We start from the raw sequence: 16,921 nt of genomic DNA, 5'->3' as shown, positions 1-16,921 counted from the left end.
GGACTGCAAGCTGTGCTCGGAGCGAAAGTGTGTTTATATTAGGTGGTCATTCCGTAAACAGATTATTCCTAACCAGATACGTGCGTGCATGTGTGCATATGTGGGGGTGCAACCAGGGAGCATTTTCAAAGAAGGGTTTCGTCCCCATGCTTCCGGCAGTTCAGGTTTAAAGGTCAGATTTAAACTATCACCAAGCTTCACAATGCAATCTGTGCAGTGCCGCGTAATGAAATGGTTCAGTAAAGGTGCTCGTGGAAATTCTTTTAATTAGGCCTAAGGCTTTTCAGTTGTCAACATGAATAAACCAAGAAGCATTCTCTTGCAAACACAACACACAACATAAAAATGCTAGCTGCTTTGAAAAAACAGATATGCACTAGCAAAAGGGAAGTCAGACAAGCTTAACGACACAGCCTACACCAGTTTTTTTTTTTTTTTTCCTTTCTTTTAATACCACCACCATCTTTCAAAAACAAAGTGGACTGCAACCCGAAAAGAAAGGGACGGCTCCGTTACTAATGAACCGAGACACCAATGCCTGGTTCTACTGAAAAGTATCTGGAGGAAGACGAAAGGTAACCGTCACTCAAAATGTTTACCAACAGGCTAGTGACTTTCTTCACGAGCACCGGCCAATTTCTATTTAACCAGAAGTAATCCTAAAGACCAGGAACATCTCAGCCAGACCTGACAGTCCCACAGTGGCTCCTGCAAGCTGAATGACATCTGTTAACAATGCACCGGAATGCACTTTTGTCCTCAGAACCACAGTCAGTCACAGCAGGAACACCATCAAGACACCTGCTTTTCACAGCTATGTGGACAAACCAAACCCCAGATTTGGAAATGTCAGCCTTCAGTCCAGGGCTGAATCTGCGGATCGAAATTCACAAAATAAAACTGCAAGGAGATGGTAGCTTGCCTGGGGAAGTTGTCTGCATCCACACTGAGCTTTGATGGGAAAGCAAAACTAGGAACTATTTTAATCACCGCCAAGAGATCAGATTTAGATGGAAGACAAAGGTGTCCATAAATGCCAATCGCCTTGAGATGTGACACGGGACAGACGGCTGAAATGCAGCAAGGCCAGCATGAAAGAAACATGTGTAATAAAATCAACACCTCGATTGACCCACTGGCAACGTTACATCCAGTGAGCACCGAGTGTCAGGGCACAAGACCCCATGCTATACCAATTTACTCTGGGTTCAGAGAGACCCGAGTGCAAATTCTGGCTCAACTAGTGGCTGTTAACTGGATGGCCATGGGCAAGTTAGCTTCTGTCCTTCATCTACGCACCTGCCCCCCCCCCCCAGATGAGGTTCCTCCCCCGCCCCCGGGATTGTTATGTAGATTAAAAGTGCTGATTTTCAGAGCCCCTAGCCCTAGAGCTTGGCACACAGTAGGCGCCTAAGATGGTGACTATTCTTCCACACTAGCCCCACGCCAAAGCCAAAACTACCCAAGCTTTGATTTTAGCATAGCAGAGAATAACGGGTTCACAATTAACATTTTCTAGGGCATCAATTACTGAAATGTCACTCATTATGCTGAGCTTAGTGGATTTATTTAGTGACCCAAACTCGGTGTGTATTTGGGAGTTAATGAAGTGCTCGGTGTTTACGAAGATAAAAGCAGGATTTGTCTCGGTAACAATCCTGGGCGGAATGGATATAGATTTCCACGCTTAGGGAAGCGGCCAGGCGGGATCCGCGGTGGATCACATGGACACATCCACACGGAGTGAGATAGCTCCCAAGGGGATCTGGGCGTCTCCACCTCCTCAGGGGAGAAGCAAACAGGAAGGGGGGTGGGTGGGAAATGTGTATAATAGATGTGTTTCACAGTGTCCCTGCTGTGGTGAACAACTTGATCCACTTACAGTTCCAAACACATGATGCATAAAAGAGCTGACAGAAATTCAATTCTTGCAAAGAAAAGCATCTGCTCTCTAGTGGGAACGGCCAAATATTAAGCAGTTTTAAGGCAGGGCAAAGACCGAGAGGAGCACACTTCATTATCCAGAGAGCCAGAGTGCAGAGAGGCAGGGGGATTACACACCGACCAGAGAGTAGCCGAGAGTCCACACATTAATTACCCGGAGTAAAATGATTCAAGTTAAATCTTCGTTGCCACAAATATTAAACCCAGCTGTGTTTATGTAGCAGTTGTGAAAAAGAAGGGGGGAAAAAAAAGAACCCGCGTACAATATCTGTGAGCTCTGCCAGTTAATTGAATCCGCTGGCAGCACTTCCTCCACCACGAGCCAAACATCCTCCAAGATAAAATGTAGCTTTTAAACAGACCTGGGGAAAACGGAATCAAGAAATTTCGACCAATAAAACACAACTCTTTACTGGTATAAAAGTAAAGTAAAATTCGGTAATGAAAGGAAGGAAGTCTCTTAAACATTTACTGCATTCCAAAGCTCCAAGTTGTGGTTTACTGCGGGGGTCTCTTCTGATGTCCCACCGTGCTCCTGCTCCACCATCTTTAATGAAGCCCCGTAAAATCCACGGTTGTTGACAAATCCTACACACGCGCTCAGGGCAAGGCTCACCGGACCCCGATGCGCCTTCTCTTCCTGTGAACGTTGGCAAGGCACAGTGGGCACTGGGGTAGAGAGCTGCCCAGGGCAGAACAGAGACCCACAGACAACTCCTTACAAGCAACAGGGATGGATGGCTGGACACTGGTCAGAGGCGACACTGAGAATTCTCTGAAGCAAGTGTGCTCTGACCTGCAGGCAACTCTCAGTAGCTCTCTGGCTAGAAGTTGGAAACGAGACAACAGGAGCTGGGACCTAACACTACTCCCTCAGTCTGTGATTCACACAAGTGTGGGGCTCAACACATCCTTCCCAGGGCTAGACATCTCAGCTGGTTCTCCACCGCCCAAACTTGTTGGATGAGCATCTCCAACCTGGTCCTTCCCGTCGTCTTCTCTGGTCTCCTGCATTCATCCCAACCTTGTTTCCTACGCTCCAACCACGCTGAACGGCACCCTGCCCGAAGGCACCCTGTTTGCATTCACACTGCCAGCTTCCACGTGCTCCAGTCCAGCCTCCCAGCGCATTTGTCTCTGTCCAGATACGGTGACTACTTCTTTTTTTAAAGGTTTAAAAGCAAGATTTAACAGAGTCAAAGACCTCTAGCCAGGGTGGCATGGAGGGGGGGCTGCAAGAGAAGCAAAACCCAAAGGACCCCATGGCACTGGGGTTTTTAAGTACAATTTGAAGAAAAAAAAACTTGTCAGATTGACATTCGGTTACCAGGTGGGAACAAAACTCACTAGGCTAATCCTCCGCCTGTGGTGCCGGCACCCCAGGTTCTAGTCCTGATCAGGGTGCCGGATTCTGTCCCGGTTGCTCCTCTTCCAGGCCAGCTCTCTGCTGTGGCCCGGGAATGCAGTGGAGGATGGCCCAAGTGCTTGGGCCCTGCACCCCATGGGAGACCAGGAGGAAGCACCTGGCTCCTGGCTTTGGATCACGCAGCACGCCGGCCGCAGAGCACTGGCCGTAGAGGCCATTTGAGGGATAAACCAACGGAAAAAGGAAGACCTTTCTCTGTCTCTCTCTCTCTAACTCTGCCTGTCAAAAATAAATAAATAAATAAATAAATAAATAAATAAAAAATAAAAATCAAAAGACCTGATTTACAATCCTTTGTCCTCTCTGCTTGCTCATGATAAAACAAAAAACTACCCCGAAGGCGGGGATAGGGAACTTGTTTTCACAATAAACTGGTGGTGACCACTTCCACATCTCCACAGCTCTGTGGCCCCACACAGGGAGCATACGTCTGGAAAACTTGGGCTGAAGGAATAACAGGTGAATCTCGAAACCAGCACCGTCTGGCGGCCCCTGTGGATGGCTGCAGAGCCGCCGGCGGAAAGCACAGGTGGGCAGGGGAGCGGCACAGGGGCAGGCAGGCTGGCAGTTAAAGGGACATTACGGAGCTTGAATCTCACCCAGAGAAACAGGAGGACCCACTAAGGAGCTGTACGTGTGGAGTGGCCCCTTGTTCTGGAATCTGCTTTTGATTACAGTGTGGAGGATGCACTGGGTCCAGAGAAGTGGGGGCAAGACCTCCAACAGTTCATCTCTTAACCAGCCTGCAACCTCACTGAGACAGGTTAGTCAGGTCTTATCATCTCTGTATCTGCTATATCAGACACCTGGCGCTTAGTAGGTGCTCAGGAAATGCCTGTTGAATGCATAAACACTCCATCAAAGAATACCAGCGACGCACTAACAGGGCAGATCAGTTGCACGAAGGATCTGGTCCCTTGTTTTTGGGATCCAATGTGTTGTTGATTCACAAGGGTGGACAGCACCCCCAGAGTCTGAGGGTTCTAAGCCAGGAAAGACACCTGGTAGGGAGAACCCCGGCCAGGATCAAAATAAACATGAAGTCTGTAAACAGGCAGTTAGAGCAATAAAAGATGGAGTACTGACACATTTCTCCGACAAAATCCACAGCTAGGAAAGAATGCAGTTTTGCCAGTGACATCAGCACATTTGCAAATTTCATGGAACCTAGGAAAGTATGAGGCATTAACTCTGCCAACCTCATTTTTTTTAAGGGTAGAAAAAGCTAAGTGAGACAAGATTATAAAATTTGATACTGAATTGTCTAGGCATCTAGCAGAGGCCAGAGCAATGCAGCCTCCAGTTACCCTTTGCTTGTGTTCATGAATCACACAGAAACCAGCAGAGCTGTGCTGAACGCTACTCAATGTTGGGTTCCTCTTTTAAAAATTAATTTCCAAGATCTCTACCTTTCAAAAAATGTGTTTTATTAAGTCATAATTCATATATAATAGAAAGCATACATTCTGGAAGTAGTTTGATGAGTTGTGACCCGTGTGTATGCCAGTGTAACCACCCCCACAATCAAGACACAAAACATCTCCTTCACCCACAGAGGTTCAGTGTGTCCCTGTCTTCTCATCCTAGTCCAAGGCAACCACCAGCCTGCTTGTGTCCACTGGAGACTCTCTCCTCTACAATTTCATGTAGGCGAAAGCACACAGCATATCCTCCTGCGTGTGGCTTCTTTTGCTCAGTATAATGTATTTATGACTCATTCACAGTGTTGTGTGCGTAAGTTTGTTACTATGGACTACTGACTCAGGAACGAAAAAAAATCGGAGGTAGTGCACACTGTTTATGCGTCTACCACTTGATAGACATTTGGCTTGTTTCCAGTTACTGTTCACTCTGCATAAAGCTGCTATAAACTTCCACGTACAGGCCTGTTTGGACACGTATTTCCACTTCTCTCAGATAAACAGCGATGAGTGGGACTGCTGGGTATCGTGGGAGGCCTATGTTTAACTTTGCAGAAAATTGCCAACTGTTTTCCAAAGTGCCCTCATCAGGAATGAGAGCTACAGGTTAAGTCGTATCACACCGTGACCGGTGTGGTCAGTCTTCAAAATACTTTTGAAGCTAGGCTTATTATGGCATGATTTACATATGGTAAAATTCACCACTTTTAGTGAATAGAGGAACAAATTTTGAGAGGTGCATGGAGTCATATGTTCATATATGAATATTCATAGTCATATATTCATCACCACAATTAAGATATGGAATGGCCTTTGTGTCACGTTATAGTTCTGGCAATCACTCGGCTGATTCCTTAGCTTGCTCTAGGATGGCATATCAATGCATTTGTTCACTTATAATGTATTTGAAATTTGTCCATTTATTGGCTAGCTCCATGGTTAGTTCCTTTTTATTGCTGAGTAGTAGTCTTTTTGGGTGTACCATTATTTGTTAATATGTTCATCAAACAGAGGATATTTAGAATGTTTCCAGAGTTTGGAGATTATGAACAAAGCTGCTAAAAACATTCGCATGTTTGCTTTCCTGTCTACAAGCTAGGCTGTACCTTGTCTCATCAATCTTCAACTGCATCTCTCGAGGACGGCAAGTTGTTTCCTCTTTATGAAGCCCACCTTATCAGTTCTTCTCTTAAGATGCATGATTTTAAATGTGCTGTGAAATTTCTGACTATCTCAAGTTCCTGAAAATTTTTATTACATTTTCTTCTAGTCATTATACAGGTTTTGATTCTGTTTAAATTAAAAAATCTATTTTGAGTACGTATTTACATGAGTTAAAAAAATCAAGGGTTCATTTTTTTCCACATAGATATCCAGTTTCAGCTTATTTGTTTAAAAAAAAAATTTTTAATTGCATCTTTAAAAAAAATTATTTATTTATTTATTTGAAAGTCAGAGTTATACAAAGAGAGAAGGAGGCAGAGAGAGAGAGAGGTCTTCCATCTGCTGGTTCACTCCTCCAAATGGTCGCAACAGCCAGAGCTGCGCAAATCCGAAGCCAGGAGCCAGGTCTCCCATGGGGGTACAGGGGCCCAAGGACTTGGGCCAACTTCCACTGCTTTCCCAGGCCATAGCAGAGATCTGTTGGAAGTCGAGCAGCCAGGACTTGAACTGGCACCCATATGGGATGCTGGCACTGCAGGAAGCAGCTTTACCCAATGCGCCACAGCGCCAACCCTTTCTATTGCTTTATTTTGTCATATTTGTTGAAAATAAATTGATCATTTCCACGTAGTTCTAATTCTGGATTCTTAATATTGTGCTATTAACCTATACATCGATCTACACTGTCTTGTCTGTTGTAACTTCATAGTAAGTCCTGAAAGCAGGTAATATAAGTCCTACAACTTCATTCATTTTTCGACATTGTCTGTTGCAGATCTTCCACGTATCATACTCATTTTAGAATCAGCTAGTCAAGTTTTCAAATATAAAGGCCATCTGGAATTTGGGTTGGGATATACTGAATCTATAGATCAACTGAGGGAAAATTAACATCTTAAAAACACTGAGTAAAGAGAAGACATTGTGGTGCAGGGGAGTAAGCCACCCCTTGAGACATTTGCACCTCATATTGGAGCCCCTAGTCCAGTCCCAGCTAATTCACTTCCTATCCAGCTCCCTGCTAATGCGCCTGGGAAGCAGCAAATGATGGCTCAAGTCCTTGAGTCCTCACCACCCTTGAGGAAGACCGGCACGGAATTCTTGCCTCCTGGCATTGGTCTGGTCTGGCCTGGCCCAGCCCTGGCTGTTGGGGAGGGAAACAGTAGATGGAAGGTCTCCCTCCATCCCTCTTTCTCTCCCTTCAACTTTCGAATGAATAAGTAAATAAATGTTTTCTAAAAAACTACTGTGTCTTCCAATTTAAAACATGGAATATCTCTGCATGTATGTAGGTCATTATTTATTTTAATCAGAAAATGTTTTATAGCTTTCAGTATACAACTCTTACACATATGCTGTTAAATTTATTCCTAAGTGTTCTGTGTTTTATGTCATTTTATTTTTTTTTAAAGATTTTATTTATTTATTTGAGAGGTAGAGTTACAGATAGTGAGAGGCAGAGAGAGAGGTCTTCCTTCCACTGGTGCACTCCCTAAATGGCCGCAACGGCTGGAGCTGTGCCGATCCGAAGCCAGGAAGTCAGGAGCTTCTTCCGGGTCTCCCACATGGGTGCAAGGACCCGAGCACTTGAGCCATCCTCCACTGCTTTCCCAGGCCATATATGTCATTTAAATAATGCCTTAAAACTCTCATCTTGGCACCGGCACACCGGGTTCTAGTCCCGGTCGGGGCACCGATCCTGTCCCGGTTGCCCCTCTTCCAGGCCAGCTCTCTGCTGTGGCCAGGGAGTGCAGTGGAGGATAGCCCAAGTGTTTGGGCTCTGCACCCCATGGGAGACCAGGATAAGCACCTGGCTCCTGCCATCGGAACAGCGCGGTGTGCCGGCCGCAGCGCGCTACCGCGGCGGCCATTGGAGGGTGAACCAACGGCAAAAGGAAGACCTTTCTCTCTGTCTCTCTCTCTCTCACTGTCCACTCTGCCTGTCAAAAAAAAAAAAAAAAAAAAACTCTCATCTTGGAGGGTGGGCTGGCACCATGGCACAGCGGTTTAAGCTGCAGTGCCAGCATCCCATCTGGGTACTGGATTGAGTCCTGGTTGCTCCACTTCCAATCCAGCTCTCTGCTATGGCCTGGGAAAGGAGTAGAAATTGGCCCAAGTCCTTGGGCCCTGCACACACGTGGAAGACCTGGAAGAAGGTTCTGGCTCCTGGTTTTGGATTGGACCAGCTCTGGCTGTCCAACTGGGGAGTTTATCAGTAGCTGGACGACCTCTCTCTCTCTGCCTCTGCCTTTCTGTAACTCTGCCTTTCAAATAAAATAAATCTTAAAAATATATTAATTTTTCAATTGCTCATAACAACTATATAGAAATGCCTTTGAAATATGCATGCTGGTCTTATCCTGCAGCCTTACTAAATTCATTTATAAGACCTCATAGGGTTTTGCCATATATATGATCATGTTGTCTGAATAAAGACAATTTTACCTACTGCTTTCTAATCTTTCGGGCTTTTATTTCTTTTGTCTTAGTGAACTCTTTGATACCTCCAGCTCAGTGCAGAACAGAAATGGGAAGAGCAGACATCCTTTTTTGGTGCCATTCTCAGCAGGGAAGCAATCAATCTTTCACCATTCACTCTCATGTGAGGTGGGGTGTGGGGGTGGGGTAGGGGTGAGGGGGTGGATAGTATGCTAAGAGATTTAAATGTGAACAGGTGCTTAATTTTGTCCTAAAATACTTTTTCTTTGCATATGCCTTGCTAGCGTGTTCCCTTTTAGCCTACTGATATGGTAAACAACATGGATTATTTTCAAATATTCAACCAATCTGTATTCATTTGATGATGATGTATTATCCTTTTTATATATCACAGGATTCAATCTGCTGATATTTTGTTCAAGTTTTTGTCTTGATATTTATGAGGTATACTGGTCTATGGTTTCCTTTTCTTGTAAATTCTTTGTCTGGTTTTCATGTCAGGATAATGCGGATCTCATAAAATAAGATGGGAGGTGCTCCTCGGCCCCTACTTTCTGAAGGAGTATGTTCTTCTGAAACGTCTGCTAGAATTCACCGGTGAGGCTATCTGGGCCTGCAGTTTCCTTGGTTGGAAAGCTTTAATTGTAAATTCAAAACTCTTTGGTAAAAATTTTTTATTTTTTAGGTTGATTTCTATAATTTGTATATTTTAAGGAATTTGTTCTTTCCATCAAATTTGCCAGAATTACAGGCATAAGGTTATTCTCCAATACTCCCTTGTTTTTTTTTTTTAATAAACTTTTATTTTAGAATGTGTTTAGATTTATAGAAAAGTTGCAAAGACAGCACAATGGTACCATCTACTCCTTAACCAGTTTCAGTTCGTTCTTAACACATCTTACATGAGGCCACTTCAAAAGGCTATGGAAAACAGATTTACAAGGTAAGTTTAATCGGCTGCAAAATTTTTTGAAATCCATACATAGTTTTTACACAATATGCATTTTCAATTAACTTTTGAAGGCCCATGTATGCATGCATTTCAAAATTTTTTGCATTAAAATTCCATTTGACACTAGCTTTTTGAAGTACCCTTGTGTGTATGTTGTACACTTTTCAAAACTAAGAACATGGGTACATTAGTATCAACTAAACTGTGACTTTAGCAGTGTTTCCATTAAAATCCTTTTTCTGTCCCAGGGCTCATCCAGCATTCTGTATTGTATTTAGTTGCCTTGTCTCCTTAGTCTCCTCTGGTCTGGGACAGTTTGCCAGTCTTTCCTTTCTTTATGAATGACCTTGAGTGCTTTGAGCAATACTGGTCAGGCATTTTATAGAGTGTCCCCAAGTTCATCTGCAGTTTCTGTCATGATCAGAGAGGGCTTCTGGAAAGGACACTGCAGAAGCAGCAGCATCTTTCTCCTGCCCTCACATCCCGGGTTACACGACAGCCACACATCACAGGTGATGACTTGGCTAAAGTCACGAATGCCAATATCTCCACTAAAGCTTTTATTCTTCCTTGACTCTGTTCTTTTTTAGAAGTGTGACAGCAGGTCAGGCCCACTTTCAAAAGGGGCTGGAAGCAGGGGATGACGCCCCTTCTCCAGGGGAGTACTTACAGATAATTCTGTCAGGAAGACGTGAGTCTTCTCCCCACAAACTCTCCTCTGATTAGTGTTTGCAAGGTGTATTTTCTCTTTTACTCTATCTGACTTTTTATGTTCAAAGCAGAATTCTTGTATACAGCATACAATTGGGTCTTTTTTATATAACTTATAACCCTTTTAATTGGAGTATTTAGGCTATATACATTTAATGTAATGATCAATATGGTTTGTAAGCTTATCAACTTTCCCACTTATTCTGTTTGGTTCCTTTATTCTTTATCCTCAAGATCTTTTGGCCATTCAATATTGGCTAATCAGCTACACATCTTTGCCTTTTTTCCCCTTAGTGGTTCCTCTCAGGTTTACTATGTATGTATATATATATTTTTTCTAAAGATTTATTTTTAACTCAATACCTTCAAATAATGTCATATTGGTTTATTTATAACACAGCTTTCTTTTACACAGAAAGATTTATCATTTATTTAAAAGGCAGAGTGATAGAGAGAGGGGTGGGGAGAGACAGGGACAGAAAACTTCCATCTACTGGTTTCATTCCCCAAATGGCCACAACAGCCAGAACTGGACCAGAATCCACTGCAACACAGCCTGAAGCCAGGAGCCTGGGAACTCCATCTGGGTCTTCCACGTGGCTGTCAGGTACGCTAGTACCTGGGCCATCTGCTGCTGCTTCCCCAGGCACATTACCAGGGAGCTGGATCAGAAGTGAAGCAGCTAGGAGCTGGCACTCATATGGGATGCTGGCATTGGAGGCAGCAGCTTCACCAGCTGCGCCACAAGGCCGGCCCCTATAATGTACCTCTGTTCTCTACTCCTTCCCTGTCCTTGGTGCTGCTTGTCACATATTTTGTTTTTATCTTTTATATAAATTAAAAATGAGAAAATTAGTTTCTAACATTTAGCTAAATTTTACCATTTCTGCTTCTCCTCACTGCCTTATAATACAAGTTTCTTATGGTTACCATTTTTCTTGCACTTAAAGAACTTCCTTTGGGGCAGGCGCTGTGGAGTAGCAGGTAAAGCCACCACCTCTAGTACTGGCATCACATATGGGTGCCAGTTCAAGTCCCAGCTGCTCCACTTCTGATCCAGCACTCTGCTATGGCCTGGGAAAGCAGTAGAAGATAGCCCAAGTCCTTGGGCCCCTGCATCTACATGGGAGATCCAGAAGAAGCTCTTGGTTTCTGGCTTCAGATCGGCACAGCTCTGGCTGTTGTGCCAAACTGGTGAATCAGTGGATAGAAGACCCCCCCTCCTCGGTTGGTCTCTCTCTCTCTCTCTCTCTCTCTCTCTCTCTCTCTCTCTCTTTCTCTGCTTCTCCTTCTCTCTGTGTGTAACTCTGACTTTAAAATAAATAAATAAATCTTAAAAAAAAAAGAACTTCCTTTGTTATTTCTTGTAGCTCAATCCTGCTTACAATTATTTCACATCTTTGTTTTCAAGCATATTTTCACTGGAAATAGAATTCTAGGTTTTCTTTCTTTCTTTCTTTCTTTCTTTCTTTCTTTCTTTCTTTCTTTCTTTCTTTCTTTCTTTCTTTCTTTTTTTTTAAAGAGAGAGTTACAGAGAGAAGTAGAGACAGAGAGAGAGATGTCTTCCATCCACTGGTTCACTCCCCAGATGGTCACAATGGCCGGAGCTGCACCAATCCGAAGCCAGGGGCCAGGAGCTTCTTCCAGGTCTTCCATGTGGGTGCAGGGGCTCAAGGACTTGGGCCATTTTCTACTGCTTTCCCAGGCCATAGTAGAGAGCTGGATTGGAAGAGGAGCATCCAGGACCAGAACCAGCATGGGATGCCGGTGCTTCAGGCCAGGGCGTTAACCCTCTGTGCCAAAGTGCAGGCCCCTACACAAATTCTTTCATTACTATAAAAGTGTTATTCCATTACCTTCTGACTTACATAGCTCCAGACAAAAAGTCTGCCATAATTACCTCTTTCTCTTATTTTTTTGAGCAATTATCAAGATGTGTCTTTGCGTGCTTTTGGTTGGGTCCACTATGCTTAAGGTACCCTAAGCTTCTTAGATCAGTGAGGTTAACTTGTTACAGTCTTTTTTTCTTTCTTTTTCCATATTGTATAGTTTTTGTTGCTATGTTTTCAAGTTCATTAATCATATTCTCTGGTGTCTTCTCACCTCTAAGTCCCACTAATTTTTTTTGTCATTCTAGGCATTATATTTTCACCTGTAGATGTTTCCTCTCATTCTTTTTATATTTTCCATTCCTCATTTAGTTCAAGTCTTTTAAGTCCCTGAGTTTGTTTATAACTTTATAACATCTGTTTTTAAGTCATTTTCTCCCATGAGTGGCAGGGACCCAACCACTTCACCTACTGCCCCCTAGGGTCTGCATTAGCAGGGAGCTGTAGTCGAGAGCTGGAGCTGGGACTGAAATCGGGCAGCCATGCTGGTGTCCTAATCCTAACCGGTACCCTAGTCTCTAGGCCAAATGTCCGCCCTCGTATCTGTCATTTCCAGACATGTTTTGAATGACTGTTTTTTCTCTTGTAATAGGTTACACTTTTCTGATTCTTAATATGTCTTATACTTCTAAGTAGGATGCTAGATATTATAGGTTTTGTTGTCTTCTTTTGAAGAGGATTAAATTTTTTGCTAGGGTTAAATTCCTTGCACATCTTTTGAAAGCTTCATAAACAGTTTCAAATTTCTTTTCACTAAAGTTCCATATACATTCCTAAAATTGTACATACTATCAGTGTCTAACTTGCATTCCTCTCCATGTAACTGACATTCAGAATGAAACCCAGCACATCGCCAGCAACCCTAAAGCCCTGTCTCAGCTTCCCAAGGCTTGCTTTTGTTAGGGCAGGTCTAAAACACCCTTTGCTCTGGAGTTAATTTAAACCTATCAAGTTAAGGCCTCAGCCGGCGCCGCGACTCAATGGGCTAGTCCTCCGCCTGCGGCGCCACCACCCCGGGTTCTGGTCCCAGTCGGGGTGCCGGATTCTGTCCCGGTTGCTCCTCTTTCAGTCCAGCTCTCTGCTGTGGCCTGGGAGTGCAGTGGAGGATGGCCCAGGTCCTTGGGCCTTGCACCCACATGAGAGACTGGGAGAGGCACCTGGCTCCTGGCTTCGGATCGGCGCAGCGGCCATTGGGGGTGAACCAACAGAAAAGGAGGATCTATCTCTCTTTCAATTAAAAAAAAAAAAAAGAGTAATTTCCCCCACTTCATTGCTATCATATAAAAAAAAAATCAAGGCCTCTTAGGGTCTCTAACATGCTGAGTGGCTGGTTAGAACTTGAATAACTCCTCGCTGGAGTGAGTTCTGTGGACTACAGGGAGAGATGGTCTTCAGCGTATCTGGCAATTCAGATATCTGCAGCTCTTTGCTGAGTAGCTCCCTTCTATCTGGTCCTCTGACACGAAGACTTAAACTACCTCTCCCTCCAAATCCATCCTTTAACTTTGCAACCCAGCAGGACCACTGTACTTTGCTGGGGATTCCCCTTCTGGCTCCCGTTTCTAGAAAATCCTTGAGGCAAAAGGCTAGGAGGGTGGTAGGCCCCACTTCATCTGCTTCCTTGCACTCAGGGGTCATGGCCCTGAACTACCTACTGTGTAACTTGGGAAGACAGTTGTTCAGAGTTGTGTTTGCTGATGGCAGAAAGATTAACGCAGGTCCATGTATTTCACTGTAGCAAGAACCGAGGCCTCTTTTAACACAGTATCAACACAGATGCCATGTTTTGTAAGATTTCCACTACCAAAAATACCCAACCCAGTTGTGCCTTCCATTCCTCTATCTCTTTGGTGGCTTCCTTGGGAAATAAAGAATAAAATTTGATTCCTGCCCTCAAAGAATTCTCAATTAAAAAAGAAACCTAGACATAGGTCACAAATCAGTACAGTTCTCAAGGAACAAAAGGGGCTGTGGGAACATAAGAGAAGGATGGTCAGATCCATTTGGAGAGATCAGGGCAAGTTTTTACAGTGTAATGTTTAAAGAATGAGAAAGAGATTAAGAGATGGGATAGGCCGTTTGGGACAAAAGAAACCCTGTATGCAGTTGGAAGTATGAAGCAATATAGAAGTTTGGGAGAGTGACTAACTGTTCCCAACACCTACAATGTAGAGTTTGAAGCAGAGAGAAGAAAAAACTAAAGAATGTGAAGATAAACAAACAAAAACAAAAACCAGGAGGATCATATCATGAAGAGTAGCTTTTGAATGTCATGCTAAATATCACCGGCATCCATAATTTATCTCTGTCAAACCCTGCCTACTGCACCCACAGAACAATTTAAAGGGATCCTACACACTCCACTTAACTTAAAACAACTCCGTGAGGAAACGAAGGGTCAGAGGGCTGAAGTCATTTTGCCCAAGGCCACATGGCCAGAAAGTGAAGAAGCCAGGATTGAAACACAGGTCTGTTGAATTCCAAAGCCAACAAGGGGAACTTGACTCAGCCTATAGGCAATGGGAAATCCTGGAAGGGTTGTTTTTGTCTTTAAAAGTTTTTTTTTTTTCTTTTAATTCTGTTCATGAATTTTAGGTAGGAGCTCAAGAACATTTATGTTTTTAGAAAGGTGCTTGAGGAAGGACTAGAGGGATGAGACTGGAGTCTGATAAACCAGTTCTGAGGCTGCTGTTTGTGCAGGAAAAGATATGAACTTGGACTAGGAGATGTTTTGGAGGAATGGACAAAAGGACAACGATTTGCAAAATGTTCAGGGAACAGAATCTGCCTGCTGGAGTAAGAGCAGCTCTGCCGAGAGGGGCAGTCAGGTCCTCGTGGACGTGCTGACCGGCCCGGGGTACCAGGGCTCAGCACCAGGGTCGCGGAGGTGAGCACGACGTGATGTCTGCTCCTGAGAACCTGAGTGCTCACCTGGCACTGCGTTGCCCCTGAACCAAATCTGCAGCTCCACAGCCATGCAACACACAGTTTGGGGTCCCCCCCCACTGCTATCCCGGGAATCCTTAATGAGGCTCCAGCCCCACACTGGAGTCCCACTGCCACAGAACATACTAAATGCTGCTTCAAACCAGCTAGCATGTGTGCAGGCTGAGACGGCCAGGACATGGAGGGTATTAACTACCCCCAACCTTGCCTGTAATTATCAACAATTTTATTAAAAACAAATGCAGGTACCCTTCATTAAACACCAACCACAGGTGGGCACCCGGCCAAGCATTTGATGAACATTAACAGTATTATTTGCCACAATGATCCTAAGAGCAGGTCTTGTATTTCTCTTTTAATGTGGGAAACCAAGGCTCAGAGAGGGAAAATAACTTCCTCAAGTTACTCCGGTTCCCTGAGGCTGCGCCACTCATCATTTAAAAGGCATCTCAGAATTTGCTATCTTCAGGAAGCCTCCACTATCCTCCCCCAAATTTTGTTACTCTCTCTCCTGGACCCTTCTGGGCCCAAGTCCTGTTTCCCTGTGGTCTCTTACACTGTACTGTAATTTACATGTCTGTGTCCTCCACTGGAAAACACTTTGAAGATCTGCTTCCTCTTTGCTGCTTGGTGCCAGCAGTGCAGATGGGACCAGTGAGTCCGCTGCTGGCTCTGAGCCGCCAGTCCCTCATTCTGTGCAGTTCCAGGGCCCTTGGCCCCTTTCTGCCCCTGATATACTTTGGATTCATGTCCTGCAGTCACTTGGCAGTTTCAAGGTCCATGCCCAAGAGGCTTGTTATGGGTACAGCAGGACTTGTCTTGCCAAAATTCATGTAGATGTTTAAACTGTCATGATGTTAATGGCTGCTGGAATAAGGGTGGAGGTTTGATCTAATTATGGCATCTGAGACTGGGTCTGGTGGGAGGTGTTAGGGTCATGGGGGAGGGAGTGGGGGCGGGGGTGGGTGTGCCCTAGGAGGGTAGTTCCTGCGACAAGGTTATTTTGAGCTTCAGTTCAGCCACGTTCCCTCTCTCTTTCCTGGCTCACCAAAGTGATCAGACTTCTGCACCTGCCATGCCCAGCCTCCACAGATACCAGATTAGGGGACTGCCAGACCCTGAACTGTAATCGCCAAACTGGACGCTGAAGTAAGCCCTTTCTTTCCACAAGAAGCTCCTCTCAGGTGTTTCAGCTAAAGCAAGGGAAAGTGCGCTAATACAATACTCATGACTTCAGCAGGTGCTTTGTCCACTGAAAGGAAACAGATACAGGTTCCTCCAATTCCTTGGATCCAAGGAACTCATGTATCCTATCACACCCTTAGGACCTCCTGTATCTGCCATCTCTCACTGCCTCTGTGCTGAGCAGAGGCAGCTCAAGCTTTGGTGTCATCTAAAAAGGTTCAGAGCAGTGTGCGCCCCACTGGCCATGGGATCTGCAGCAAGGTGCATGCTGGTGAGCTCCCTCCTTCCTGTAGCGAGGTGGGAAGACTCCCTCCACCGAGTGTGGATGCTCATCACACGAGATGCAGATGCAGCGGCACCTGGAGGGATGGCAGGACCGGGGGCTCTGTGCTCCCACAGTCAGGTCCAGGTGTTGGCCCCACTGGCCTGCAGCTCTGTGGATAAAGTGGGAGGTCCTCAGAGTGGTGTGAGGACTACGGAAAAAGTCAGTGACCAGGGCCTGGCCTGGCACCAAGGGTGAGGTGAGTGAGCAAATGTTAGCTACTGTTCAATGATGCTACAAAGGAGACATCTCTAGAGCACCCCCTGATGCCCCCGAAATCTCACAGTGAGTTAAGAGTAGAGTGGACTGAGACCTTGTTGTGCATTCTTTGCCAATAAATGGTGATCTCTTCTTCTAGCTGGACAGACAGTGCAGGGACTCCTGCCAGTGACGGAGCACCAGTGCCCACCAGCTCAAACACACACACCCACCCCCACTCCCTGCCCAGGCTCCACCAGCCACAAGCCCGGGCCTTGTATCAGCACTGCACAAGCAGAACATCCACTCCTTCCAATCTGGAAG

At 45.0% G+C, this 16,921-nt stretch overlaps 1 protein-coding gene across 9 annotated transcripts in view; it reads right to left on the bottom strand.

Moving 5' to 3' along the window:
* DENND1A (DENN domain containing 1A) overlaps positions 1-16,921 on the bottom strand; it is a 566,150-nt gene that overhangs the window by 164,306 nt on the left and 384,923 nt on the right. The window lies entirely within an intron of this gene.

Source organism: Lepus europaeus, chromosome 12, assembly GCF_033115175.1.
Source record: "Lepus europaeus isolate LE1 chromosome 12, mLepTim1.pri, whole genome shotgun sequence".
NCBI classification, from domain to species: Eukaryota; Metazoa; Chordata; class Mammalia; order Lagomorpha; family Leporidae; genus Lepus; species Lepus europaeus.
The sequence above is the reverse complement of the archived record's forward strand: the minus strand, read 5'-3'. Positions and strand labels throughout refer to the sequence as shown.